The 26328-nt window shown below is 47.5% G+C and overlaps 1 protein-coding gene and 1 long non-coding RNA gene across 13 annotated transcripts in view; one reads left to right on the top strand and one right to left on the bottom strand.

The window, feature by feature from the left end:
* IRAG1 (inositol 1,4,5-triphosphate receptor associated 1) overlaps window positions 1-26328 on the top strand; it is a 132273-nt gene that overhangs the window by 22152 nt on the left and 83793 nt on the right. The gene's annotated exons all lie outside the window — the stretch shown is intronic.
* On the bottom strand, window positions 24594-25961 carry LOC139084211 (uncharacterized). Its single transcript, XR_011541615.1, has 2 exons — window positions 25830-25961; window positions 24594-24961 (listed from the first exon to the last, which is right to left on the bottom strand). It is a non-coding gene; the product is annotated as an uncharacterized lncRNA (long non-coding RNA).

The raw sequence follows: 26328 nt of genomic DNA, 5'->3' as shown, positions 1-26328 counted from the left end.
GGAGGAGATCTAAGAACTTGAGGAGACCCAGGAAAATGGTTTAAACGGCTAACTACCATCTGCATATTATATTTTCAGACTGAATCTTACTCGATCCTTCCAGAAGACCATGGAGCCATGTTATCTGTGTAACCTTCCATGAATTCTGCAAATTTCACAGTTTTATGCACTATAGGTAGCATAAGCCCTCCCACTGCTCCCTCCCCCACCCTCCCCTCCCCCCACCCAGGGCCACATTAGGATTTTCGTGGGCCCTGGGCACTTTGCCTTCATGAGCCACTTCTTCCTTAAGAAATTTATTTTTTAACTCTGTTGGTGTAAAGACAAATATATTAATGTTCTCTATTAGAACATTTTCTTTGACCTAAAAGTTTTTTTTCCTTCTGATTTTAAAAGAAATTGGAATGTTTTCATGGGCTCTAGGCATCGTTCCTACCATACTCAGTGGCTCAGTCAGCCCTGCCCCAGCCTCTTACCGTTCAGAGCACGGTCCAGGGACCGCAGCATCAGCATCACCTGGGAGCTGGTTAGAAATGCAGACTCTTGAGTGCTGCCTCAGACCTGCTGAGTCAGAATCTGCAGCTTAACAAGACCCCCAGGTGACTTGTGGGTACGTTGCAGTCTGAGACACGCTGCCTAACAGCCTGTCCCATGATACTCCTGGGAGTATCTGAGTCACAGATCACACAATCACCCCAAATCACAGCAAGAAGTTGAATAACAGAAAGTCCTATATGGAAGATATATTTAGCGTCAAGTGGCTATGTAAATGTCAAGAATTCCTGAATGGCCCTGTCTGCCAAAGCCATTCTCCTCTCTTACCCTGAGGTTTCAACTCCCTTGCCCTCTCAGTGGAGAAGTGAGACCTAGGGGGAGGGGGTGCATTTGCCTCTGAGTTGGTCCTTCCAGCTTTCCCATGAAGCACTCGGCCTCCAAAGCCATCTCAGCTGAGGAAGAGTGGGATGCTGTAGGCAGGCTCCCAGTGCCTCAATCTGGAGCTGACACACAGTGTGTTGGCCAGATCTAGTGGCACGGCCCCAGCCATCTGCAAGGGAGGCTGGGAAGGGCAGAGGAGCACAGGCGTATTCAGGGAGCACTGACCATCTCGGCCACGGGTGGAGAATCAGTGAGGCAACTAACAGCTCCTTGTAGATCCAGAGGCCTCCCAGAGGTGAGACATTAAGGAACCGTAAGGTGGCCAACCGGAGACTCAGAACTTGCAAAGAAGTCCTAGAAAAGCTGGGAAAATTAACTCAGAGGCAAATGCACGCCCTCCTCCAAGGTCTTACTTCTCCAGGAAGGAGGAGGGAGCATCAACTGGGCAACAGAAGAGAACGGCTTTGGAGCCAGGGCCATCCAGGTGTTCTGGCATCTGTATACCCACATCATGCTGGGTATATATTCCAGATAGAATTTTCTATTATAGAACTTCTTGCTGCAAGATGGAGGCAGGCATCCCAACTGGCATTAGACTTGAGTCAGCAAGATGTACATTCAAAGCCACTGAGATTTTGGGTCTGTTGTCGCAGCTACTGTTAATTATCCTGATTCACTACCCATGCACCCTTGTCATAGGCACCCTCTCCCATTTCCCCAAGGGGAGGACACTTGCCACCTGTCACTGGCACTGTCCTCTCCCTGCCGCTTGACCATCCAGCCCCTCTGCTCCATGCTCTGACCCCTCCCCTCTCTGTACTGTGCCCCCGGATTACAGGCTTGTGACGTCCTACGTTACAGGGAGGGAAACTCGAGATCCCACTGGAAAATGAGTGAGTTGGGTTTAGAATCTCGGTCTTCTGACGCTTATGTGTCTGCGAGGGAGAAACAAATGAAATAGAAGTGGAAGGAAGCCTTCGCACCCTCAGGATAGGAAGAGTTATTCCCAGGGAACCAGGGCCAACTTTGGACGGGCTTCGTGCCACCTTCACTGAGAGGTTTGATAAAATAAGAGGTTGTGGGCCAGGGGGCTGGGAGTACCGGGTATAGACCCCTGCTCCTGGAGGATGGAGTGTGGGAAATGCCCTTCTGTGAGGCTCATCAAGGATTCAGATGCCAGCTAACATTTAGTGAGCACTGACTACATGCCAAACATTGTTCTAAGAAGTTATGTATATTATGTAATCTACATTATTATCATCACCCACATTTTACAGATGAGGAAACAGAGGCACAGAAAGGTGAAGTAACTTGCCCAAGGTCACGCAGCTACTACATGGCAGGGCTGGGATGTGATCCCAGGCAGCCTGGCTCCAGAGCCCACGTGCATAAGCACTCTGCTCTCTCACCTCTGGACGCCCACTAATCTGAGAGGGTTGGGGGCATCTCCGACTAGTGCCTTGAGGTGGACACATTGAGATACTCCTTGAAAAAGCATTCCATGGTCAAATAAGTTTGGGAAACATTCTGCACTTTCTCTCCCTCTTGGAGGTTTATCCTGCATATTTGCTTCTTAAAGGCTGAGAAGGCCTGCGGGGCGGAAACCCATCTCAGGCTGAGATCCCGAAGTGGATTGAACCACAGAATCTTTATTGTCAGCCCCTGACATCACCCAGAACGAGGGTTGCAAAGAACATACTTTGGGAGAGGCTGGCTAGGGATATTCTTGCCTGAGTGGACCCAAGGTGGATCACGTGACATCTGGAAAGCCCTCGCTGCTTGCACAACTGCCAAGGCAGGCTCTAAGTGGGCCAGCTCAGCCCAAAAAGCTTCTCCCTGGGAGGCAGACGGTGGCCAAAGTGGGGAGAGCATGGGCTCTGCTGGTTTCCAGTCCCCCTTGGCCACCCATCAGCTCTGTTACTCTGGAGAAGCACCATGCTGACCCTGTTTCCTTATCTGCAAAATAACATCTGCCTCCTAGCACAGTGAGGGGATCGAGTGAGCAAACATGCCTACAGCATCAGGCCCACAGTGTGCCTTTGATGAATGGTGAATGTTCTCATTGTTATCTGTTGTCTATTTTGCTTGCCGTATTCTCTCCAGTCTCCCACGTGGTTCCATGTGAAACTAGGATACTAAAATTGGAAGCTTCCAGGGAGGTGGCTGGGCCCAATTCCATCATGTCAAGCTGGAGGCCATTGTGCCTCTTTTCTGCCCCAAAGACGTCAGGGGACTCCCCAGTCCAAGATATAATTTCCTCCTAAGAAGGGAAGGGAGATGCTCTTGGGTTGAACTTGGGTTGAACGAAAGAATAGGGAGGGAATTTTGAGAGCTGAGGTTGAGTTGCGGGACACACCCAGATTTAGCTTCATATCAACATCAAAAGGGAGCATTAACCCAGGATTCCAGAAGGTCCCAGAAGACCCAGAAAAGGCCAAAGTTGATCTCCTTGGTGCAGGCAAAGAAAAAGTTTTGATTATAAATGAGGTGCCAACTGGCAGAGTGTGAGAGGAAACCTGTGCGAGCATTTACCAGTCACCTAGCAAGGGGCGTTACTAAACAATGGTGAATCTTGATAATAAATTTCAGAAAGTGATTATTTTAAAAAAAGACCTTGGACATAGAGGCAAATTGGTAGAGGGCCACCATAGTGGTGTGGAAAGGGCGCTGGGCTGGGAGTCAGTTTCAGCTGGACCCCTGATGGCTGTGTGACTTTGTCAAGTTCCTTCACCCCACTGAATCTCAGCCTCCTCATCTGAAAAACGGGTATAAAAGTGTTTACCTTGTAGTATTGCTAGAAGGAACAAATTAAATAGTGGATCTGAAATAGCTTAGTCAATGGAAAGCTCTAAACAGCAAGAGGTTAATATTAAAAACTGGAAACATCCCCTAGGGATTACCATCGGAGACAACAATCGGGATGAAACAGCTCCCTTCTAAAGAGCTGATGGTGAAGTCAGCCAACAGATCCACGACGTTGGTGAGGCCTGGAGAGGGCAAGCGTAAGAGGCTTCCTGGTCAACACTGACCCAGCCATTCTACTACTCGGTCTATACCCACAAGAACTGAAAACAGGTGTTCAAACAAAAAGTTGTACAATATTGTTTATAGCAGCAATATTCACAATAGCCAAAAGGTGGAAACAACCCAAATGGCCATCAACTGATGAAAGGAAAAACACGTGTAATATGCCCATGTAATGGAGTATTATTCAGGCCTCAGAAGGAATAAAGTGTGGATACATGCCAAAACATGGATGAAGCTTGAAAACATGCGAAGTGAAAGAAGCCAGACACAAAGGCCCCGTATTGTACGATTCCATTTACATGTAACGTCCAGAACAAGCAAATCCATAGAGACAGAAAGCAGACGAGTGGTTGCCAGGGCTTTGGGGGAAGCCAGGGATGGGAAGTGACTACCGAAAGGGTGGGAGGCTTCCATTCGGGGTGATGAAAAAGCTCTGGAACTAGGTAGTGGCGAGCGTGCACAATGTTGTGAATGTACTTAATGCCACTGAACAGTACACTTTAAAATGGTTAAAATTGTCAATTTTGTGTTATGTGTATTTTACCACAATTAAAAAAAAAAAGAAGTTTCCCGGTGAACAGGAAACGCGACCCAAAGGTTAGGATATCTGCTCTCCTAGCGTGTGGTCGAGGGGATGTCGGGGGATTCAGAGTTTGTCAGCTGGAAGCTGGGGTCTTGTGTCAGCAAATTTCCCCAGGGCCTCTGGAGGGCAAACCTTGTGCAAGGGCCCCGAGGCGACCCAGAGTCTTCTAAGCTGAGGAGTAATGTGACTAAGCCCATGTTCGAGAAGAATCAGTGTGGTGGAAGATGGACTGAAGGGGAAGAGACTGCGGACAGGGAAGACAGAGAGGTGAGCTGTGGCATCGTCCCACTAGAGGTTAGAAGGTCCCCCCAAAGCAACGGCAGCAGGAAGAGGTAAACCAAATCTGGTGAGCTTTGCATTAGCCAAGATTCTTGTTTGCATGGAACAGAAACTTATTAAATTTTGATTAGACAACAATCAGAATTTTCTGGGTCACATAACTGAGAAGTCTAGGGTCGTTTCAGAAATGTCTGGGTCCATAGGGCTCATTCCCTCTATCTCTCAAGTGTCCTTGGTATTGGATCTCTTCTCAGGTGGCCTCTCCCTCGTGATGGCACCGTGGTACTTGAGTTCCTGGCTGACATCCTATCTTTCAGAAACCCCAGCTACAGGAATTCCCCAATAGTTCAAACAAAAGTCACCAAATTGAATTCATTGGCCCAATCTGGGTCCTGTGCCCGTGCCTCAATTACTCGCCAGGACCAGGGCTCTGGGTGTTCTGCTGGGCCAGGACTGTGTTACAGGCCCGCCTCTGCAGTGGGGTCAACCACCGGACCCCAAGCACAGGGATGATGAGGATGCTGCTATTTCAGAAAAATGGGGACCGGGTGCCAAATGGGCAAAACCCACAGATGTCTCCCCAAAGCAGCAACTCTGTACCAGGTCATTTACACAACTCGTTTCATCTTCCTGACCATCCTGAGGTGGGAACAATCATCTCCATTTCAGAGAGGTGGAAACTGAGGCGTTGAGTAACTTGTCCTTCCTCCCCATCCCTCGAGCACTTTCTCTGTTGTGCGCTGCGTGAGCATCTCTTAGGGAGGCAAAGTGGAGCCACTAACGAGTCAGTACCAGGTCAAAGCTAAGAAAACGGGGACTAAAGCACACGATCTTTAAGCTGAGAGACACTCAAACTGTGTTTCAATCAGCATGCCCGTGTAGTGGTTACAGATCCTGATCACTTAACTGTTAGAAGATCGGAGGTCAGTCTCCATGAGGCAGGGGAGATGCTCGTTCCACGCATCACTCCTGTCCCATAGGCAAGGAAACCAGGAATCCTGGTTGATCAGGGTGTCAGAGACTGGGCACGTGGATCTCTAGACATGGAGCATAGCCTGTGGTCATTTAGAAGCTTTCACTGCAGACAAACTTAATGGACACCACCCTGCCCTTAGCAAGGCATCACAGAAGTGGATGATGGGGCATTTGTCAGGCACGGAAGAGGGAGTAAAGGACATTCCATGCACAGGGCAGGGGATGTCCAAAGGCACTGAGGGATGCTGGGAGTGACAAGTCTTCATGATGATAAAATTCCCTGGGACCCCAGAATAATTTTATCAGAGAAAGAGAAACCGCTGTGGAAAGGGCTTCCTTCAGCATTGGCAACAAGTGGAAAGCTCAGGCGCCCCCAGGTGACTCTGCTTCCTCAGTCTTCATTTTTAGGAATTAATTCACAACTAATGACAGAGAACCACTCAAGCCACTTCTCCAAGGGTGCTTTCTGCCCTTCTGAGCCATGTGCCAGGTTGAAGGCCTCTGACTTGGTAACAGCAGGCATAAATCTTGAGCACTTCCTGTTCGGGAAACAGTACAAGTGATGCGGAGCCGAGAGAAACTGGGCAGGAGCAAGTGGAACCCAGAGAGCTTAACAGTTGCCCAGAGCCCCACTGGGGTCTGACACAAGGCACTCTGGGTGAATGGGGACATTTTAGAAATGCCGACATTCCCAGGGGACTGGCCCAGCCCGGGATGGAGGCAATTTTAGATGCTCTGACTACTATTTTTGGAACCTGGATCACATTAATTCACTACTGCTCCCCATGGTGGGCAGCCAGGGAGAGCTTCAGGGAGCCCGAGGGCTATTTCCCAGCGCAGTTCTGGTTCAGCCTGCCCAGCATCTGCAGGCCGGTGCCCACTCCCCTCACGTTCTGGGTTGTGTGTTTCCTAGTTGCATGCTGGTCCACTGCACCGAAAGCAACCAACACTAACTTCTGCAAGGAGCATCCTGCACAAACCAATAGGAAGGGATGGACCACCTCTTAGGAAGTGACTCAAGGCTATTTCAGCGGTATTGTGCAGCTTGGACTCTGGCCAAGTCTGGAGTTAGGAGAAAAGGGATCAGAAAAGGAAACATCCAGAAACTTCTCTTCTCCAAGTTGGCTGAATCGGCAGAGAGCAGACACTGTGCGGGAAACAGAGTCACTTTTCCTGCTGAGCTGAGATTCCCTCTCACGCCTGTCAGCAGTAGAGGGGCCACAAGACAGGCAATGGGCAGCACGTGATGCCTTTATTGGGCCAGGTCTAAATGGGATGAGAGGAGAGGGGAACAGATGTGATCTGGGAACTTTCCAGCTGAAGGCCCAGAGGAGCAGTGCTGTGTCCTTCTAACAGGTCACATTCCTCTCTGTTCCAAAGCCCATCCTTACTGATGAGGGGGGAGAATATGGAGAATCTCCAGACTGAGGGATGAGTCCCGTCCTTGAGCCTCATTTTATAGAGACTTCAGAGTGAGAATGAAAGATGTCATCCCCAATGGTGCCCATACTTATAAGAACACCACCTACATTCGAATGTCTTTGCTAGCAGAGCCCTAAATGCCTCAGATGAAAAATGGTGCACCCTGCAAAAGTGACTTGACTTTTGGGAATGTTGCGTGTGTCGAGTGTGGTATGGTTCGAGCATGTGTGTGCGTGTGTGTACCTGTGCGGGAACGCACGCTGTGTGCCTCCGGATCATCTTGGACTGCTGCATCCCAGCTCTCGCTCTCCATACTTGTGCTTGCCTGATGACTGCTGGTAAGTGTCATCACTTACCACTGTCATGACTTACCGCTGAGCTCAGTGGCTCATTCTACCTGGTTTACTACTATACACAGAGACTGGCACTTCTTAGATGCTCAGTAAATATTGGCTAAATGGAAGAATGGATGAATGATCTGTAGCACATGCATCTTGGTGGGTTTCTCTTTCTTTTTGGGCATAGTCTTGTCTCCATGTCTCTATGTGTCTGTCTCTCTGATCCCATGTCCCTTGTCCCTTCATCTGTATTTCTTTCACTCTTGTTGTCTCCTCCTCCTTCATTTCTCCCCACATAACCCCATCCTAGAAACAGACACATGTACTCCATCTCTTTTCCTCAACCTGTTTTCTTACATTACGTGCACTCAGGAATTTTAGAGATGGAAGGAAACTCAGAAATCATCTAGCTTAATTTCCTCCTTTTATGTTTGAGGAAACTGTGTCCAGAGAGGTCACAACGTAGTAAGGACAAAAGGTAGTTTCCTTTTATTTATTTTTCTTGCAGAAGTTTTACTTTTTAATGGCTTTATTAAGATATAATTCACAGAGCATGCAATTCACTCATATAAAGTGTGCAGTTCACTGGTTTTTAACATAGTCAGAGAATTGTGCAGCCATCACCACTATTTAATTCCAGAATATTTTCATCACCCAGAAGAAACCCTGTACCTATTAAGAGTCACTCCTCATTCCCCATCCCTCCAGCCCTAAGCAACCGCTAATCTACTTTCTGTCTCCATAGATTTCCCTATTCTAGACATTTCTTATAAATGCGATCATACAATATATGGTCTTTTGTGAATGGCTTCTTTCACTTAGCGTAAAGTTTTCAGGGTTCGTATTTTAGCATGTACCAGTACTTCACTCCTTTTCACGGCTGAAGAATATCCCATTGTATGGGCAGACCACATTTTATTCATCTATTAATTAGTTAGACATTTGGTTTGCTTCTACTTTTTGGCTATTATGAATAATGCTGCTGTGAGTATGTGTACCTGTGTTTGTGTGGACACACATTTTCATGTCTCTTGAGTATATTCCTAGGAGTAGAATTGGTGGATCATATGGCAAATCTATGTTTAACCTTTTGAGGAACTACCAATGTGTTTTCCAAAGTGGCTGTATCATTTTACATTCCCACCAGCAGTGTGTAAGGCTTCCAATTTCTCCAAATACTTGCTTTGTTCTTATCTGTCTTTTTTATTTTAGCCATCCTAATGGATATGAAGTGGTATCTCATTGTTTTCATTTATCTCTTTGTTTGTTTTGACTTGATGGCTAATGATGTTGAGCATCTTTTCATGTGTTTATTGGCTATTTGTATATCTTCTTTGGAGAAGTGTCTGTTTAAATATTTGCCCATTTTTAAAATTGTTGTCTTTTTATTATTGATTTGTAAGAGTTTGTATATGTTCTGGATACAAGTCCCTTATTAGATATATTATTTGCAAATATTTTCTCCTATTCTATGGGTTATATTTTCACTTTCCCAATGGTATCATTTGCTGTGCAAAAAGTTTTTAATTTTGATGAAGTCCAATTTACTTATTTTTTCTCTTGTTGCTTGTGCTTTTGGTGTTGCATCTAAGAAAGGTATTGACTAACCCAAGGACACAGAGATTTATTCTCACGTTTTCATCTAAGAGTTTTATAGTTTTAGCTCTTCCATTTAGGTGTTTGGCCCCTTTTGAGTTAATTTTTGTGTGTGGTATACGGAATGGGTCCAACTTTATTCTTTTACACGTGGGTATCCACTTATTCCAGAACTGTTTATTGAAAAGACTATTTTTCCCCATTGACTTATCTTGGCACACCTGTTGAAATCAATTGACTGCAAATGTAAAGGTTTAGTTATGGACCCTCAGTTCTGTCCCAGTGATCAATGTGTCTATCCTTGTACAGCATTCAGTATCGTACTATCTTACTGTAGTTTTATATTAAGTTTTGAAATTGAGAGGTGTGAATCATCCATTTTTTCCTTCTTTTTTAAAGATTGTTTTGGTTATTCTTTTTTTCCAATTATTTTATTGAAGTCATAATGGTTTATAACATTGTATAATTTCAAGTGTACATTATCATTTATCAGTTTCTGTATAGACTGCATTGTTCTCACCACCAATGGTCTAATTTTTAACCATCACCATATATATGTGCCTCTTCACCCCTTTTGCCCAGCCCTAACCCCTTTCCCCTCTGGTAACCACTAATCTGTTCTCTTTATCCATGTGTTTGTTTATCTTCCACATATGAGTGAAATCATATGGTGTTTGTCTTTCTCTGTCTGGTTGATTTCACTTAACATAATATCCTCAAGGTCCATCCATGTTATTGCCAGTGGGATGATTTTACCTTTTTTATGGCTGAGTAGTATTCCACTGTATATCAATACCACATCTTCTTTATCCGATCATTAGTTGATGGGCACTTGGGTTGCTTCCATGTCTTGGCTATTGTGAATAATGCTGAAATGAACATAGGGGTACACAAATCTCTTTGAACTGTTGATTTCAAGTTCTTTGGATAAATATAAAGTAGTACAAATCACATATCTGACGAAGGGTTAATTTCCAAAATATATAAAGAACTCATACAACTCAACAACAGAAAAATAAAGAACCCCATCAAAAAATAGGCAGAAGATATCAACAGACATTTCTCCAAAGAAGATATACAGATGGCCAACAGGTACATGAAAAGATGTTCAACATCTCTAATTATTAGGGAAATTCAAATCAAAACTACAATGAGATATCACCTTACACCTGTCAGAATGGCTATAACTAACTAGAAAAAAACAAATGTTGGAGAGGATGTGGCAAAAAGTGAACCCTCATACGCTGCTGGTAGGAATGCAAACTGATGCAGACACTGGAAAACAGTATAGAGATTTCTCAAAAAATTGAAAATAGAAATACCATATGATCCAGCTATCCCACTCCTGGGTGTTTTGGTTATTCTTGATTCTTTGCATTTCTGTATAAAATTTAGGATCTGCTTGTCATTTTTGCAAAAAAAAAACAAAAGCAGCTCAGGTTTTGATAGAGATTGTGCTGAAGCTATAGATCATTTTGGGGCGTGTTGCCATCTCAACAATATTAAATCTTCCAATTCATGAACATGGGATGGCATTCCATCTATTTAGGTCTTTAATTTCTTTCAATTATATTTTGTTGTTTTCAGAGTAAAAGTTTTTGATTTCCTTTGTTGAATGTTTTCCTAAGTATTTTATGCTTTTACGATGCTGTTATGAATGAAATTGTTTTCTTAATTTCATTTTTGGATTGTTCATTGCTAGTATAGAGAAATATAGTTTATCTTGGTATATCAGTCTTAAATCCTGCGAGTCTTGCTGAACTCATTTATTAGTTCTAATAGTTTTTAGTGGACTCCTCAGGATTTTCTGTATTTAAGATCATGTCATCTGCAAATAGAGAGAGTTTTACTTCTTTGAAACTAGAATCCTTCCGGTCTTCCCTTTTATTTCATTCGAAGGGTCCTGAAAGGAGCTTTGTGGTTAGCCAGGAAAAATATTAAAACAGTTATTCCCCAGAATTCATTGATCCCAATTCCAAAGATTAGATGTTTGAAACAGACTTGAATTTAAGCCTGATATGACTAAGAAATTCTGTCAAAAATCGTATTAGTTTGTTAGGGCTGCCATAAACAAAACAGAACAAAACACCACCAACTGGTTGGCTTAAAAAATAGAAATTTATTTTCTCACAGTTCTGGAGAAGTCCAATACCAAGGTGTCAGTAGGTTTGGTTTCCCCTGTGGTCTCTCTCCTTGGCTTGCAGACGGCCACCTTGCTGTGTCCTCACGTGGTCTTTCCTCCACGCACACATACCCCTGGCATCTCTCTGTGTCCAAATTTCCTCTTCTTACAAGGACACTATGCAAGTTGGATTAGGGCCCATCCTGACGGCCTCATTTTGACTTCATCACCTCTTTAAATGCTCTGTCTCCAGACACAGTTACAATCTGAGGGGCTGGGGGTTAGGGCTTCAATATATGAACTTTGGGAGGCCACAGTTCAGCCCATCACAACAGCCTTATTGGTTTTCCTCTGAGAGCTCTGATCTCTGGTTAGTTGCCACTAGTGACGCCAGAATTTATTTAAGTAACCCATTTACACGGTCGCCAAATGATAGTGACCTGCAGCCAGAATTAAAAGGCACTACCTGTTGTCCCTGAGCTAAACATCCTCAGGCATTGTTCTGCACGTTCCTGGAGCTCATCTGAGTCAGCATTTCCTCTATTGCCACATGGAGGAGGGTCGATGACCAGTCATCAGACTCGGACGTGCACCCGACACTTAGAACCTCTATTTATACTTCCTGCTTTAAAAAAAAAAGCCAAAGTAATCCAGAACTTGCAGCGTAAACCGTATGGTGGCGTCCTTGGATGAGGAGTCCTTCTGTGACGTGATATTTCACATTCTTAAACGCAAAGACTCCTGTGAACTTTAAAATTCTTAAATGCAAAAGTTCACTCTAATTTTGTTCTTTTTTGGGTGAAGAGTCAGTTCTGGAAGCTTGAGATGTAACTATTCTTTGCTCTGCAATTCTTACAATCACCAAAGCAAGACACTGCTGCTCTCGATCAGTGATGTCAGTAGGAGCAGAAAATCCAGGCTTTCCTCGAGGCCCTCCGAGCCGAAGAGCCGTCCCATCTCGGCTGGTGGAGTTGTCTCCCTCTTTCCTTCGCACAGTCTCTGCTCCCTTTTTCAGTCCTTTATTTTTAACTCTCTTGCTCTCTGAATGTTTTTATTGACATCTGGCCACAACCCTTTTAGGAGGCAGGCAGTTATAAATCACCCACAGGGAAATCAATAAAAACCAGTACAATCCACAGTAGGACTGATTTGCCCCCAGATAAGCAGGGTCCTGCTGGCTCAGCGGCTACCCATGGGGGTATCTGCAAGGAGGATGGAGGGTAAGGGGGGCATCGTGTTCTGAAAGAGGGGGTGGGCTGCCAGCCCCCAGAGGCTCAAGGAAGGGGTGGATTTTGGCTTCTATCCATGTACTTCTCATCCGGCCTCAGGGGAGAGCTCTGTGTTTCCATTTCATCCAGCTCAGATTTTTCCAACCACATCAGTGACATTTGCTTATCTTCCGAGGATGTGCTTCAGAGCTCAAGTGTCTTCTTTAAGCCTCAGGAAAGGGCAGTAGGAATGAATTCCTGTATTTGCTGGGGATGGGGGAAGGCAGGGCAGTATGTTTCTGGGGCCCAGAGGCATGGAAGAGGAGAGAAACTCCATCAAGCCGTCTGTTGTCGGCTGACTGCTTTTGGTCACCATCAGCTGGGGGAGGCCATCTGTCTGGCCAGAACTCCAGGGAGCCAAAAGACTGACAGTCATTGTACAGAAGCTGAAAGCTAGGCCCAGAGAAAGGTGTGACCAGCCCAAGGTCACAGAGCAGTTTCATAACCGGCTCACAAACAGACGGCCTCACTGCTTTGAAATCCTAGTTCTCTTCCCAAAAGGAGCTTTGGTCAGGAAACACAAATTCACTTAAAAAAAATGTGAATCCACAGAGAAAAAGTATCAATTGGTTCATTTATTAATTGAGTACATCAAATTGCCCACTGTGAGGACCATGAGGGTCATCAGACCATTTGGACCAACCATTCATGCCCTCTTGGATAATGGGAGCATACTAACTTTTGAAAAGAGAATATTCTAGAAACGATTTTTCCTCTCCTCTCCATCAGGGAAAATATTCCAACTGCAAGGCTCAGGGTGCTGGGGTCAGGTGGTGGGAGGCAGTGAGCTGTCTGTGGAGCAAGGAGGGCAGGGCCTCCCCTGCCCCAGCAGGGAAAATCAGGCTCAGAATCAGGGCGACAGGGAAAACCTCGGATCCCACGAATGCCCAGCTTTTACTTCCCAGGTGTCGCTGGTTTTCCCAAGTTGTGCATCTCTATTACCTAAGCCCTAGTCCTCTAAGAAGCCTTCCCCCCTCTCCCCTTAGGGGCTTTCTGGAGATGTGTGCATTTAAACTGGGTTAAAGAATTATTTGATTCAGTTCAACATTTGCCAGACTCTAATTATATATCAAATGCTGGGGATACAGACATGAGAAAGATTGGGTTTTGGAGGGTGAATAGGAGTCTGCCATGAAAACCATTCAATTGCTGTCTACCAAGTGGAGGAGACTAACGTGAAAACAAACATTTGCAATTACCTTAGAGCAGGGTTGGCAAATTTTTTCTGTAAAAGCCAAACAGTAAATATTTTAGGTTTTGTGAGTCAGACAGATTCTGTCCCAACTACTCACCTCTGCCCTTGTAGTAAAAAAACAGCCATAGGCAATATATCAATGAGTGATTGTGGCTGTGTTCCAATAAAACTTTATTTACAAAAGCCGTCAGTAGGTCAGATTTGGCCCGTGGGTCATCGTTTGCTGAACCCTGCGGTAGAAGAATGTCATCATAATACGGGAATACAAATAACAATAGTAGTAATAATAAAAGGTACCTTTCTGACAGCTTATCCTGTGCTAGAGACCCTACATTAGGCATTCTATATACAATTAACATTTATTTGCATACTTATTTTTCACAACAGTTTGTAAGGACAATGAGAGTCAACAGCCAAAGTCACAGAGGTAGGAAGTGGCAAATACAAGGTAAAACCCAACCCTGTTTGGCCCTACATCTACGTTCCCAACTAAACAATTTAAAATTCTGAAGGAAATGAGCAGAAGGGGTTAATCTGGTGAGGATCATGAGGTGGTTCCTAAAGGACAGGTAGAGTCTTCCATGGAGGCGGTGGGAGGGATGGGCCTTTGAGGCAGAAAGAGTAGCACTGAGATTCGAAAGCACATGGAATATTCTAGAAACTGGGCTATTAGGTGATGCTGGGGTGTGAGATGGAGAAGAAACAGGAGAGGTTAGTAAGCGCAGAGCACAAAGACTGGCATGCCTGCTGATGAACTGGAGGCTGTGGCCCAGGCTCTCCAGGTCTGGTCTTCTGGACATGCTGCTTCAGATGCCCCTGAGGGACCGGGAGCCATACAGATCCCTGAGCCCCATCCGCAGATACTCTGATTCAGTTGACCTAGGATGGGCCCAAGAGTGCACATTTTATCAGACCACTCAGATGATTCTATTAAGTATTCTCAGATTTGGGCATCAGTGCCTGGAGAGCCACTGAAATGTTTTACTCAAGGGAGAAATACAACCAAAGTCCTGCTTGAGGAAGGCAACTTCCACTTGGAAGACGAATTCTTTCATTGGGAGAACCAACCCTCCCAAGGGTCCATTTTCTGGTTAGTTATCAGCTTCTCTCATCTGGAAACGCAGATGAGAAATTTCCAGAAGCTTCTTAAGAATGACTCAGCTTAAACCCTGGATTGAACTCTATGTTATGCACAGTTAACTCAAGGACAGAGATTATACAAATAACAGACTGCAATTTAACAGACGGAACATATGTGAATCCGAAGTTAAGTTACCTTGTGCTTGATGAATCAGTGATGCTTAGCCAGAAAAGCCTCTCCTGGTCCTGTGGCAGTGTTTCTTCTGTGGCGGTGGTGGTGGCAGCTGTGGCTGGGTTCTGCATCGCCCTAGAAGCCTCATCACTGTGTGTCGGACAGAACCCTGGGCTTGGAGTCGGATGACCCTGAGCTCACACCCTTACAGGGCTTGGTTACTGTGATGCTTGGAGCAAATTATTTATCCTTTCTGAGCCTCAGTTTTCTCATCTGTAAAACGGGAATAATAATAATACCATGAGGGCTGTGGAAGGACTGAAGAAGATAAAGAATGTAAAGAGCCAGCTGCCATGAATATTGGATCTCTTCTGCTGTTGTCCTGGTATTGCTTCCATGCACTCCCCATCCTTGCACTGTGCAAACATGACAACCACCCGGGAGAGAAATCCTCTGCGGGGCCTCCCTGTCTCGTATCGTTAAGCAGCTGCAGTTGCACATGCCTGTTTAAGGAGCAGCTCCCTGGAATTCGTGTGCCTCAGGCCAGCAAAGTTTGCTGTTGGGGGAGCCATTCGCAAGCTCCTGCCTTTGCCCTCCCCACCATCCCCCTCCCGGGCCACTTCCCATCACTGTTTACCATAGTCTGTTCTCAAGTGCTGTCGAAAGACTCAAATTCTGCAGCGGTTTGCATAGATACCAAGGGAACTACTCCCTTTTACTTTAGTGCGGGGCTTCTGTGGCCCCAGCCTGTGTCCAAGGAGGACCTTTGGAGCTGACCAGTCTGCACGTGCAGTTCAGCTCAGATTCCCCTGGTGCAAAAAAGACCCAAGTCGTGACCAAGAACTACGACTGCGCCCGTCCCCTCCACTGGCCTCGGTGGGCAAGGTGTGAGCTTCCTCCTTGTCCTGAAAACTGGAGTCTTCAACCCAAACTGGGGGGCTGGGGCCCAGGGCCGAGGGCTGCAAGCCTGCTCACACAGCCTCTAGGTCTCAGGTCTGCTCCTGGCGGGTTAGCCGTCAGACTGTGAACTCTGAACTGAGGAGCAGGTGGAGGGAGTTCCTGGTGCTCCTCCCCAAGAAGGCAATATCTGAAAATCATTTAAAGTTTGAAATTTGACTCGACAAACATGTCTGTATGTTCCCCAGCTTATCTTTTAGGCAGGAACATGGAGGGTGGTCAAACCTTGCCTCCTCCTCTGGAGCCTGAGTTTAAATGTGCGTGTGTGTAGTGGGGGAAGGGTGGGAGGTAGGCATTGTGGAGCTGAGGGATTCGGAGGTTTGGGTTGGGCTTTCTGGGAGGATGCCAAGCCTGTCAATAGGGGGAGGAAGCGCAGAGGGAGAAGCAGGTTCTGAGGAAAGGAGCATGGTGATAAGTTTAGCTAGGGACTAACCCAGGGCAATCTCATTTGCTCTAGACCTGAGCTTTCCAGCTCAAACTCTCAGGTAGGCAGCAGAGCAGTGAGGTGAGAGAAGCCTTTGGTGTCGAGAAAGACCCTATACAGCCCGCTTTACAAAGGCTAGGCTGTTTGTACCAGTTGGAACTCTTTATTGCAAGTGCCAAAAAGCCAACACAAGCCAGTTTAAGCAAAAAGGGGTATTCACCGGTTCTTGAAACATAAAAGGCCAGGGATATCAGGCATAGCTTGATCAGGGCCTTACAGGACAGCCTCAGGACCTCATTTCTTTCTGGCTCTTTGCTATGCTCTCTTTCACATTGATTCTGTTCTGAGACAAGTTCTTGTTCACCATCGCAAGAAGGATTCTGTTTTCACTCTCTTACATTCAAATTCTGCAGTTAAGAATAAGAATCTCTTTCCAGGATGCCCAGCATAGTCTTATTGTGTCTCATTGGCTCTGGGCAGGTCACATGCTCACCCTTGAACCAATCACTGTAACTGGGGGGATGTGATACAAAGATGTCCAAAGGCTGCCTCCAGCCCTGGGTTGCTGGTTAGACCCCATGCCACTGACTGTGGCAACATGGACCTTGAACTCCTGGGGCAGAAAGTGGGCCACAGGCTGACAACTTAGCCCAGCGCTGTACTATAGAGATGGGGAGACTGAGACCCGAGTGCTGAAGGAACTCATCCCCACACAGGCAGTTGGCATCACAGTCTGTTCGAAGGCCCCGTCCCTGAGCCCATTGCCAGCCTCCCGCGGGCCTCCTGAGGCACATATTAGGCCAGACTCTGCCCTGCAGCCCAGCCCCGGGTTGTTGGGCCTGTTTCCACAGCTTTTTAGAACTGCGAGTCCCCGAGTAGAGAGAAATAGGGGATGGGACTGGAGGCTGGGGCGCTCCGGGCAGGAAGAGCTGTCTCCTCTGTTTGTCCCAGGTGAGCAGCTGCTTCCCGTCCACCCCGGGGGATGCCGTGAGAGGGACTTTCCGTTCTGCAAACAGCCTCTCGCTAGGGCTGTCCTTGTGGGCTGTGAGGTAGAGCTGTGACCCGGAACAGTCAAGAGCCTCCTTCAGGAAACGTGCAAAACATCCCTCAGGACTCCTGTTCCGTCTCTGCTGAGGTTAAGAAGAATGCGAGTGGGTCTTCTGGTGAAAAGGGCTGGAGACCCAGGTTTTAGTTTTGACTCTGTTTCCTGACTGTGTGACCTAGAGCAAGTCACTCCACCTCTCTGAGGCTCAGCTTCCTCATCTGTAGAGTGGTGACATGCTGCCTTCCTCACAGAGCTGACAGGACTCAAGCCTAGTGGGTTTACACATAGACGGATACTGCGCTGTGTGTGTAGTCAGTCTCATGAAAAGCCAGGTTTGATTAGAGCCCTTGTTTCAAGAGGAGGGGCCACCGGGTGTGCAGCTCTGGCCCTGTGCTGTGGTCCCACAGCTGGGGCGCAAAGGGACGTTCACCCGCGGGCGTGGCAGTTGCGGCTAACGCACAGGAAACAGAAACCACTGTGTGGCCACCGGGCAGTGGCAGGGTGCTGTCATGGACCAGAGAGCACGCAGCAACCAGGATAGGTCAGGGAAGGCTTCCTGGGGAGGCAGCCTTGAAGGAGCACCTCAGAGCGCAGGGCCTAGCGCAGTTCCTGACCCTGAGGAGGCCCAACAAACGTTTCTTCAATGAATGAATGGCAGCGTGGAGGCCATCTTTTCCTTCTGACTTTCCCAAACCAGCTCCCACAGAGAGACCCTGGTGGTCACTTCCCAGAACAAAGCTGGGAAAGGAGGGGCAGAAGGAGGGGAAGTGGCAGGGAGGAAGTGGCAGAGGAGGCACTGCAAACTGGGTGTTCATTTATTCATTTATTTATTTGGTTGGGGGTTGGGGTGTTGCTGAGTCAAGGAAGAAATTTTATTTTTATTTGGAACAAAATTCCCAAGGTGATAGGGTTCTGATCCTGGCTTTTCAGACAGGCTGCTCCTGGTGGTCTGGGCGGCCCTTGACAGATGGCATGTCCCAGACAAAACACCAGCTTGTCTTTCTCCATCCTTGTCCCCATCCTAAGGAATGGACATCTTCAAGGGCAGAGGCCAGAAGATCCAAGGACGAGGTTGTTGGCTTGGATTCGGCCCTCCTGTTAGCCTCTGAGAGTCTGCATGTACAGTGTGGGTGGGTCCCACCCAGTCCCACCCAGTCCCACCCAGGCCCACCAGGTCCCATTCCAGGTGCTGGATTGCCAGGACCCCCCCGAGTACCAGAGTCCCCTTGTCAGAGCAGGCATTGGGCCATGTGTCCGGGCTGGGGACCAGAGGCTGTGACCTCCTCACAAACCCTCAGGGCTCTGCTCTGTCAGGAAGGAAGTGGTTCCAGGAGTGCCACGGCCGCAGATGCTGGGTGACGGCACATTGGAGCACCACCACCAGCCATCTGGGAACACTTTGCCTAGCTGTCCAAGTGGAGCAGAAGGGCCAGGGGGCTGCTCTGTGGCTTTCTGCGGGGTGTAGGTTAAAGCTGGAAGCCCATTGATAAGTTAATCCTAAAAGTCACTTTGCAAAGTACTCCTGGATGGTCAAGCAGAGCCCTGAGGGTGGCCGAGGAGAAGGCCCTGCCCTTTGTGAGGTTTAAGTTGGTAGAACCCTATGGGGGAACATGCACATGCATGCGGCAGTGAAGATAGGAAACCAGTCATATGTCTGAAAGAAAAACTCAGCTGTGCACCTGGGCCAGCTCAGTGGGAAAGGGGGCAGGCAAGGCCATCCACCTGCAGAGGCAGCAGCCCAGGCGATGCATGCTCATGTCACTCCAGGAGGAGGATAACGGGAGCCAAGTCCTCCCCACTTCTCACATGAGGACCTTCAAGGTCACAGTGGAGCCACAAGTGACATCAGCCCTGGAGGGTCACCTGGCTTCCCCAGACTTCCTCAGCAACCAGGGTTTGCACTCTCAACCTCTCTGTCACAGGGTATGCGACACATCTTCTTTCACTCACTCACTCACTCACTCGTTCATTCACTTATTCATCTATTCAAGAAACCCTCAGAGGTGAATTCCACGCTGGCCCTGCCATCAGGGAACCCACCGTCTAGGACATGATTCTTTTATATAAATACACATACATTTTTTTCTTTATTGAGATCACATTGGTTAATAACATTATATAAATTTCAACTGTACATCATTGCATTTCAATTTCTGTATAACTGCATCATGTTCACCACCAGAAGTCTAGCTGCCATCCATCACTGTACACTTGTGCCCCTTTGCACCTTTTGCCCTCCCCCGACCTCCTTCCTCTCTGGTAACCACCAGTCTGTTCTCTGTATCTACGGTTTCTTTGTTTGTTTATCTACCACATATGAGTGAAGTCACACTGTAATTGTCTTTCTCCATCTGGCTCATTTCACTTAGCATAATACCCTCAATGTCCATCCATGTTGTGGCAAATGGCAAGATTTTGTCTTTTTCATGGCTGAGTAGTATTCCATTGTGTATATATACCACATCTTCTTTATCCATTTGTCCTTTGATGGACAGTTAAGTTGCTTCCAAGTCTTGGCTATTGTGAATAATGTTGCGATGAACATAGGGGTGCATATGTCTTTCTGAATTAGTGTTTTTGTGTTCTTTAGATAAATATCCAGTAGTGGGATAGCTGGATCATATGGTACATCTATTTTTAATTTTTTGAGAAATCTCCATACTGTTTTCCATAGTGGCTGCACTAGTTTGCATTCCCACCAGCAGTGCATGAAGGTTCCTTTTGCTCCACATCCTCCCCAACACTTGTTATTTCTTGTCTTTTTAATTACAGCCATTCTGACAGGCATGAGGTGATATTGTACTTTTGATTTGCATTTCCCTAGTATTTAGTGATGTTGAATATCTTTTCATGTGCCTGTTGGCCATCTGTATTTCTTCTCTGGAAAAATGTCCGTTCAGATCCTCTGCCCATTTTTGGATTGGGTTGCTTGTTTCCTTGTTATTGAGTTGTATGTCTTCTTTATATATTTTGGACATTAATCCCTTATTGGATATATGATTTGCAATAGGACATGATTTTTAACAAAGTGTGGCTGGCCAGGGAGAAGGAGTGGTTGGAGGGGATAGTGTGCCTGACAGGGGAGCCTCATCATAGAAACTTGCCACATACCTTACAGGGACTGGGTAGCAAAAAGGTTGAGAACTGCTGGTCCAGTAAACAAATGATTACAAGACAAAGCAAAGAGCCAAGAGGCAAGGGAGAACACAGAGCTCGGAAAAGGGGTATCAGAGGGGAAAGTCAGGGCAAGCCTCCCAGTGGAAGTGACATTTGAACTGAGTATTAAAGGATGAGACAAGAATTGGCCAGGGAATTCTAGACAGGAAATTCCGCAGGAAGGCTCAGAGCCTCAACCTGCACATGCTGAAAAGAAGACTATAGATGCCTAAGGAACTCGTGATCATCAGGCATCAGCTGTTCTCTTTAAGTAACTTCTAGGACACAAAAGAGACTTTTTCCTTTAACAATTCCATTATTTATTATGCAAGTACGTCATGCTGTTCGTGGAAAAAAATGGAAAAATATAGACGTAAATATTTAAAAGATGTTAAATTGAGTTTATTCATAATTCCACTTGAAGATAACCGCTTTTAACATTTGGGTTTTAACCTCCTTGACTTCCCTCCCCCCATCTCCATGGACAGACATAGCCATATATCTATCTACATATATTTCACATAAAATGTAGATAGATAAAAATATAAAGACTTTTAAATGAAAGGAGAATACTTGTTTTCCCCCCATCAATACACTATGAACAACAAGGATGATGTCTAAAGTATCAAAACCGTATGCATTTTAACCATCTCGGATGGAAATGTTCTGAAGTGGATCTTGCTTTCTGACTTCTCCGAGAAGCCAGCATCGGAGTTTTGCCACATTCACGCTCGGCAGCTTTGGGGCTGGGCTGTAAACCAGCGCTGAGCTCAGTGGCCAGGAAGGTGTCTAGGAAGATGTGCCGAGACGGAATGGCCCGAGTCCGTGCCAAGCTGCCAAACGGAGTGCCTGCATCAGCCCTCTCGAGTGTGGCTGCTTCCTTTCTGCCGTCAGTTGTCCCTTCTTACTGCTTTTTATCTGCCGTGGGCTGGAAAAACAGAAAACCAAGCTGTGTGAAGTGCACGGAAAGGAGCGTACTGAGGTTGTAAGCGACGTCCTCTGTTGCGTGAAGCACAAGTGACTTGTGTTAACAATATTCTCTTTCTCCGAGGCAAATAAAGGAACACTCACTGAGCGTTTACCAGGTGCTGGATACGTTGCATGTCTTATTTTATTTAAATCTCATAGCCACACTTTTTTTTTCCTTAAAGATTGGCACCTGAGCTAACAACCGTTGCCAATCTTCTTTTTTTTTTTTTTCTGCTTTATCTTCCCAACCCCGCCGTACATAGTTGTATATCTTAGTTGCAGGTCCTTCTAGTTGTGGGATGTGGGACGCTGCCTCAATGTGGCCTGACGAGCAGTGCCATGTCCGCGCCCAGGATCCGAACCCTGGGCTGCTGCAGCGGAGCGCACGAACTTAACCACTCGGCCATGGAGCCAGCCCCTCATAGCCACACTTTGAGAGAAGTATCTTAACCCCATCTTACAAGCAACAGCCTGATCCCAGAGAAGTTCATGACTTGTCGAGGGTCGCTGAGCTGTAAGGGCCAGATCAGGGCTGGAACCTGGTCTCTTTCATGCCCCAATCCCAGCTGTTCTTGGGGTACCTCACCTCATGCTTGCCGCCAAGCCTGGCTGGGTTTGAACTGATGACGTTGCCTGAGGCACGGCCACTGGCCTGGTGTGATGCCTCTGCATGGCGCAGGGCGTGGCCTCCTATGAAGGAATGAGGCCACAGCCAGGTGAAGAGCCACATCCTCAGAGCCCCGACAGCAAGGAGATACGCAGAGTATGGCAACCCACCCAGGGAACGGGCGGGGTGGGGAATCATCAGTCTTCAGGGAGGGCCAATCTCTGCTTAGCTCCCTGGCCTCAGACAGTGCTCATAGTTGGCCCTGCTTATTAGACTTGATTTGAATTAGGTGATTTAGCAGAAAAAGCCCAGAGGAACATTTTCTCCAGATGTAAATCAGAGGAGGCAACTGGTGGCTGCAGACAGAATCTTACCAGGGATGTGTTTGTTTGGGCTGTGCTGTGTTTCCCTAAATTTTTGAATTAGATTTGACATTTAGAAATTGGAGGATTTCATACTTAAACATCTGGGATTTGGCTTTTCTTGAAAAATTGGGACATCTGGCCAACAAAGACTGGTATTTTCTCATGACCCCAAAATTGAATAGTAACTGTCCCCGTTAGATGGCGCCTGTACTCTCTGGTCTGCCACACCCCGTGATGGCGTGATGGTGGGCCTTCATCTCACCTGTCTGCGCCGTGAAGGATTTGAATTTGCCACCCCCGCAGGAATCCTGTTTTCACAGAAGCTGGCTGCCGATTAAAGCAAAGCCTTCTTAATCTGTGTTTTACGATATGGCTTCACTCGTTAATTAATTCAATGGTGAGTGGACATTCTGTGTTTGACACTGTACTGCATGTGGGTCATAAAAATATGACTAATTATTAAAATATCCATATAAATATGAATAAGGTATAGTCCCTGCTGTCGAGGTACTTAAATTCCAGCTGAGGTGAAGTCTGTGCAAAGCGCTCTGGCTGAATAGAGAAGTGTAGTAGACTGAATAATCCTCCCCTGCCCCCCACCAAGATGTCTCTGTCCCTGGAGCCTGTGAGAATGTTCCCTTAAATGGAAAAAGGACCTTTGCAGACATGATTAAATCAAGGATCCTTCGATCGGGAGATCATCGTGGATTATCTGCACGGGCTCGATGTAACCCCAAGGGTCCTTATAAGAAGGAGGCAGGACAAAGTCAGACAGTAAGGAAATCCGAGGATGGAAGCAGAGGTCAGGCAGGAGAAAAGATGCTGCATTGCTGGCTTTGAAGACAGAGAAAGCACCACCAGCCAAGCAATGTAGGCAGCCTCCAGAAGCTGGAAAAGCAAGGAAACGGCTTCCCCCTTAGAGCCTGCAGAAGGAACACAGCCCTGCTGATACTGACTTTAGCCCACTGAGACTGATTTGGGACTTCTGACCTCCAGAACTGCCAGATAACAAACTTGTGTTGTTTTAAGAAACCAAGTTTGTGGTAACTTGCTACAGCAGCCACAGGAAACTAATACAGAGAATAACTTTTTCTGAGGTGAAGAGGAGGAATGGGTTTATGAAGGAGGGGATATTTGAAGTGGGTCTTGAAGGATGAATAGGAGTTCGTCAGGTATAGAAAGAGGATGAAAGGCAGCCCAGGCATAGGGAAGAGGATATGCGCAAAGGGCACGAGAAAGCAGGGCGTGTCTGGAGGTTGACTGTTGGTCAAGCGTGGTTGGAGCATCAGGTGTATGAATGCAGAAATAGGAGAGGAGGCCGGAGTGAGGGGCGGGGATCTTGACTCAGGACTGGTCCCATGGAAAAGGCAGTCCTCAGAGGTTTTAAAAAGGGGAAGGATGATCCAGTTTATGTTTTGGAGAGACTGCTCTGGCATCTTGCGGAAGGTGGTTGGAAGGGGCCAGAGCAGACATAAGGAAACATCTGAGATTCTTGCAGTGACTCAGGTCACCCATAGCCGGGGCAGGGGCGGTGGCCGCAGGAAGGAGGCAAGCGATCCAGACATGTCTGAATGAGGATTGATGGGACTCGGAGTCCACCCGAATGATCAGGGCCTGGCGAAGAGGGAGGAGTCATGATGACTTCCGGGTTATAACTCAGCGCCAATCACGAGGGCGGAGGGCGGAGGGCGGAGGGCGGAGGGCGGCGTGGGAGGGGTGGGCTTGGGGAGGGAAGAAGGGGCTGTGTTTGGGATGCGGGGGATGCGAGGGGCCCACGGTGCGCGGAGGATGAGTAGTGCAAAGGCAACTGGCAGTCACGTCTCCGTAGCTGCGCCATCGTGGGTGATGCTAAAGGCGCCTGTGTTCCTTCTGCACCGGCAGGGGTGAGGGGCAGGGTCCAGAGGCTCAGGGCTGTGCTGCTAAGTGTTTAACAGCCGGCTCTCTGGGTGGAAAAGGCCTCCATGTGTAGCGCTTGCGGATTTCTGTGGCATAAATGCATCATGATCAATTTCAAGCTCCGAACCGAACATTTTCCAACTCCACAGTAGCACCTCATTATATAGTGTCTCACCACACGGATACCATAGGCGTAAGTCATCTCATGAGTAAAAATAGTAAAATAATTACGATGTGGTTATTTTGGGTATTGGTTTCCTTTGTTTTTAATGTAATTTCATTTTTAATGATGTCTGAGTTTAACAACCAGCTGGCAAAATTCTTGACAATTTGCACACCACTGGAGAAGCTCCGACAAAGTACAAGTTGGAAGGGTCTAGAAGTTCACCTCCTTCTCAGACGGGCTCAGTGACTCCCGAGGTCACACGCCGGGGAGGGCAGAACCAGCCCCAGGACCTGGGAGGCAGCTCCCGGTCTTCCATTCTTCTTGATGGCCCTTCAGTGCCCTGGTCAGCCTCGCAGACCCGGGAACGCCTGAGGTCCTTGACCCCAGGACGACGACTCATGTCACCCTGGAGTGGGTGACTCAAGGAAGAGGCTGCTGGTGGCCTGGAACAAAGAGAACGGGGCAAGATTTATTTCTGCGAGGAGATAAATGGGAGGCTGGGATCCTTGTCTCCTGTTCCCAGTGCCTTTGAACTGCCTCCCATTGAGCAATTGCACATATTTCCAAGAAGAAAAAATTTTTCAAGTGGGTTTATTTTTAAAAAAGAATTGCTGAAACGAACAAGCTGGAAAGGAAACCTGGGGAAATGTTCTGGCTGACTTCCTGTCAGGACCAGGGGGTGGCCGGTTGGGGTGGGTGGAGGTCTGGCCCTGGCTTGACCATTTTTCATGGGGTGTAGAACTGGGTCCCAGGCATTTCAGGGTTTCTCCAACCCTCCTCTTCCTCCAGAGCAGCTTCTAAGATCCAAGGGTCTTCCCCAGCATGGGAGAGTCGGGGCGCCCTGGTGCCTAATGTCGTCTGTCCTGGCCAGCATTTGACAAGACGTCCATCATGCTTTCTCTCGCTCCTGTCAGTAGGTAACCTCCGAATCAGCCTTCTCAAGGCAGCTTCAGGTCTGGCAACTCTCCGCTCTGGGGTGCGCAGAAATTATTGTGCTCACTCGCCCTGCCCTGGCCCCACCCCAGGGGATGTGAGGAATCCTGGGAGGATGTCTAAAGGCCTCAGCTAAGAGTCATGCCAAATAGCCATTTCCTGTCTTTGGGGTCTTCTCCTCCAGGTTGTCTGGGAAGTGGAAGCCTAAGACCTCTCTGCTCGCAGATTCAGGGATCTTTCTCCACCTGCGCAGGGAAGCGGGCCACAGGCACCTTTCTGAGCACTCACCAGAGGCTACACTCCGTTGCTTCTCCTCCGCCTCGCCTGTCCCTCCCTCGCCCCAGAATTGTTACTAGTCTTGGGTGGGGGGACACTTACCCTTACTTAGGTGTTTTTTCCCAAATCTTTTTCCTCTGCCCTGCGCACTTTCATTTCCCTAAGGGCTGGCCCTTTGAGACGAGGAAGACAGAGATGGCTCCCTTTTCTCTGCCTCCTGCTGCTACAGTCCACCCCCCCCCTCCCCCCCCCAACAAGGCAGGGCCCACAGAATGGCCTTGCTGTTCCTTGCCTGAGGCCAAGGGCAATGAGGGGAGAGGAGATGTGAGGGGCCTGGGTTGCCATCCATCCCGTGCCCCCAGCGTTGTGCAGCACTGCGCGGACTCCTGCACTCTTCCTCTGGGAGCTGGGCCAGGCTCTCCACCTGGACGTGGCCCTGGCACTGGTCTGAGCAGACGCTGGCTCACTCCCAGGGCTAAAATGGTTCTGAATCAGGAGAGGGAGGCCCCCCCCCAGCCAACAGAGCCTGTGAGAGATCCTCAGGACTAGAGCAGTGGCCAGAGGGTGCAGAGCCCAGGGCGTGTTGAGGGGGGAGTACTCA

This window comes from Equus przewalskii, chromosome 6, assembly GCF_037783145.1.
Source record: "Equus przewalskii isolate Varuska chromosome 6, EquPr2, whole genome shotgun sequence".
NCBI classification, from domain to species: Eukaryota; Metazoa; Chordata; class Mammalia; order Perissodactyla; family Equidae; genus Equus; species Equus przewalskii.
Note: the sequence above shows the minus strand (reverse complement) of the source record. Positions and strands in the feature narration are given on the sequence as shown.